Below are 4,256 nucleotides of genomic sequence, written 5' to 3' on the forward strand. Positions count from 1 at the left end.
TTTAAAACTAGCTAGGCATTATTTATCTCTCTCATTGTCTAACCCTTCCATCATAGTTTCCCCAATTAAGGTGGCCCCATTTTTCCCATTTCTCCCTTAATAATACCCTCACAATGGAATTCTACTCAGCCACAGGGAAAGACAAAATCAAGAAATTTGCAGGTAAATGGATGGAACTAGGAACTGTTATACTAAGTGAAGCAACACAGACTCAGAAAAGCAAGCAATGTATGTTCTCCCTCGTTTGTGGTTCTTATCACCAATCCCTTATATGTGAGTATATATCTGGATGTAACAGCAGGAGCCAGGAAAATGGAAAGGAACCATGGAGGTAAAGGGAAAGAAGAGCCTGAGAGAGTGGAATAGTAGGAAACAGATGTTACCAAGTGGGAAATGGGGAAAATGGGGTATTCAACTGGGAAGGGAAGAGAGAAGGACATACAAGGAACTGTGGGGATAAAGGGGAGTAAGGAACCCAAAAGAGGGGTGATAAGAAGAGACAGGTATTATCATGGGAAAATGGGGGACATGGTGGTCCTTAAACTGAGAGGGAGGGGTTAGAGAGAAGAGAGAAGAGAGAAGAGAGAGAGAGAGAAAGAGAGAGAGAGAGGAGAGAGAAATAATTAAAGCTTAGGTGGATTAAAAAGCCAGAGGGAAATGTATTGCTCCACCCCCCCCCAAAAAAATAACATGTACTATCTGAACATGAGTGCATGAGTGTACCTGAAGGCTATATAACAAGGAACACGGTGCTAGACTGGAGAAAGCTCCCTTTTGAATTGTTGGTCAGAGAGGTAAAAGGGATTCCCCAAATAACACAGGCTATTGCCACAGCTCTTGATTACCTCCCAGATCTTGAATGTAAGACCCTATTGCTGGAGACAGGACATACCTGGGACACAGGACTTGGGACAATGGAGCTGGAACTGACCTGGAAGCATCCTCCCTGAAGACTAGCTCTCATAGTTCTAGAGGATACTATGTAAGTTATTAAGGGAGAAAAAAGATAAATCAATGGTCCAACCCAGCTGTAAGGCCTAATAACCACAATGACTGGCACAGCAAATTACCTCTATTGGCGGCACTTTTATCTAGGGGACAATCAACAGCTATCAGCTGGACTTAAAGACCTCTCGGTGGGAGGGAACTCATGGGCAACACTGTAAATATAGCCAGAGACACATGACTGGAGAGGCGATAGATCCTAGAGAAAACCCTGTCTCTGGCATATCTCTAGACACATGAAATTTCTTACTGAATGCTAAATCTGGATCCTAATATTTATAGACAGGTATACTGTACAACACTCATCAAAGAAGCTTCTTTTTGTAACAGATGGAGGCTATTACATAGTTCTACAAATGGTCAAACACAGAGAATATGTCTGAAAGATGCCCAGCCCTAAGTGACATCACTACAGTGATCCTTGACACCTAAGACTCATGGAACAGCGGAACAGGGCTTTGAGAGAATGCTAATACATCCCTCAGCCCTCACCAGCAAAGCTTCCTCGTACAACAGAGTGTGATTCACACAGAAGACCATAACTGGCCAAGTTTGAGAGAATAAAAGACTGCAGAATTCCTGGATAGGACTCCTATATTAAACCTTGCCCACCAAAGGTCAGGGACCATTGTGGAAGTGAGAACAGAAAGATTGTAAGAGCCAGGGTTGTTGCACGAATATAAGGAATCAGAGGCTTTCACGTCACTTGCTCATATAAGATTGCAGCAACCCTGACAGCATGCACAGACCAAAGCTGACTCAATCAGACAAAAACCCAACATAGAATGAGGGAAGAAGGCAGCAGGCCCCAACTCTAGCTGAGGAACTATTAGCAACTGTGAGGGAGAATAGATCTTTAAGAGAAAGGCTCTAGAAAGATTGACTAGACTCCAGCAGATGAACTCGCACCGAGGGACATATAGGTACAATTGCTTAATTGGATAGGATTTAACACATATAACAGAATGCCTGCCATTGGGGGCGGGTGGCATGGGGGAGAGCTCAGATGGGGGAGGGGGTCTAAATTTGATTAAGATTTATTATATGAAATAGACAAAAACTCAAAAATATGTAAGCACACACACAGACACACACACAGACACACACACACACACACACGCACACACAAGTGCTCCACGAACATGCCCACAGGCCCTTCTGATGGAGGAAATTTCTCAGAGTTTCCATTTCCTAAGTGTGTCAAGTTGACAAGCAACATTAGCCATTACAAGTAGGTAGAGCAGAATATCTTGTGAATGCTGGTCAACCTTTCCTTGAATGTCTTGTGGCATATTCAGTGGGCCCATAAACAACATAGTAGGGCATAACGGAAGGGATGGAGGTTTTCTATGGTCTCAGCATCACAGGTTTCCATCATCAATACGGTCCTGGCTGAGCCAATGTTGCATACCTAGCATGTCAAGATCAATGGCCAGCTGAGGTCTGGAAATGACAAAATTGCTGGAGGAAGTAGGAAGCTATCAGTTAAGGTGCTGACATTTGTGGATGACATCATTCACTTCCTGGATGACATCACTCACCTCCTGGGTAGGGTAATTCTTTGTTCTAACAGTGGTAGACCCATATTCCAAGTATGTGTTTGCCTTCTCTGCTCAAACCTCTCAACATTCTTGGTACAAAATTCAAGAATGCCTTACTCTTACCATGACATCTAACACCCATCTTATCAGACCATGAAATCTGTTCTATAGCAAAGGAAATTAAGTCTTAGGTACGTATCTATATTCCATACTGTTTCTACCTATTTTCTCTACTACCCAGAAGCAACCAGCTTGATAAAATTATAGAATGATTATCAAATGCTTATCATCATCATTATTATTGCTATTATTATTTTTCTTTTTGAGACAGGGTCCCCCTGTAGCCCCAGCTGGCCTGGAACTCACTATGTAGACCAGGCTGGCTTTCAATTCACAAAGGTCCACCTGCCTTTGCCTCCCAAGTGCTGGGATTAAAGGTGGGCACCACCATGTCTGGTTCAAATGTTTATTATGTACTGTCTGGGAGTAATTCCCTGAGTGGCTGAACTATTCTCCTATTGGATAAGAAAAGCCTCTTAGTACTGGAGAAATGGCTCCGAGGTTAAGAGCACTGGCTGCTCTTGCAGAGGACCCAGGTTTGATTCCCAACACCCACATGGTGGCTAACAACCATCTGTAACTCTAGTTCCTGGGAATTCTGACATCCTCTTTTGACCTCTGCGGGTCATGCTTGACATGGGTGTACTTACACACATGCAGACAATACATACACATAAAATTTAAAAAAATAAAATATTTTTTAAAAATTAAAAAAGAAAAACATCTTAAAGAAGCATCTAAACCGCATTACCAGATTGCATCCATTGTGCATGTGTATGCAAATGTGTATGAGAGAGAGAGAGAGAGAGAGAGAGAGAGAGAAACAACCTTGGATGTCCTTCCTCAAGCATTTTCCTACTTGTTTCTTGAGACAGGGTCTTTCTCAGGCCCTGAGCTTGCCAAGTAAGCTAGGTTGACTGGTCAGAGAGCCCCAGGAGTCTAAATGTCTCCGCATTTCCAGCATTTGAATTATAGGCATATGCCATCATCTGTAGCTTTTAATCGTGTAGGTTCCGGGTCTCTAACAGGTCTTCAGATTAGTAAGGATGCACTCTACCTACTTAGCCATCTCTCCAGCCCAGAAATTTCCATAAAGTATGTGAGAAACAGGGAGACACATAAAAGGAGGTGGCTATGCTCCCCAAGGCAGCCTTGTGGCCAGTGAGAGGCATGTTGTAAGTCAATGGGCTGTTTCTCCTTTTTACCTTGTCCCCAACCCAAGATACCTCAATGTGTGGGAGGCATTTCAATTTTAAACGAAAGTGAATAAATCCGTCCATGTAGTGATTCAGCAAGGGGTAGGGCATGTGCATCGCTTAGACTGAGGTAAAGCACAAAAAGTGTCCTAAAATATGGCGGAGAAGAGAGTGTGGTTGAAAATATAGGAATGATACTTAAATTTTATAAAATGTCTGCAATGTGCTAAACACCTGTGTTGGAGGGTCAAAGATTAAAGAAAATTGTTCCTGCCTTTTCAACAACCTTAACATTTGGAAATAAGATTATTAACATGAATCTTAGCATTTAGTGCATTTCTTTTACTTCTTTAATAGTTTAGGAAATTACATAAGAGGCAACATATCGCTGCTCTTCTCTGTTGCGGTGGGTGTTTTCGTTTTCCCTTCCAGTCTATTCATGCCATTTTCCACC

Source organism: Nannospalax galili, unplaced genomic scaffold, assembly GCF_000622305.1.
Source record: "Nannospalax galili isolate Female #2095 unplaced genomic scaffold, S.galili_v1.0 scaffold39, whole genome shotgun sequence".
Classification (NCBI taxonomy): Eukaryota; Metazoa; Chordata; class Mammalia; order Rodentia; family Spalacidae; genus Nannospalax; species Nannospalax galili.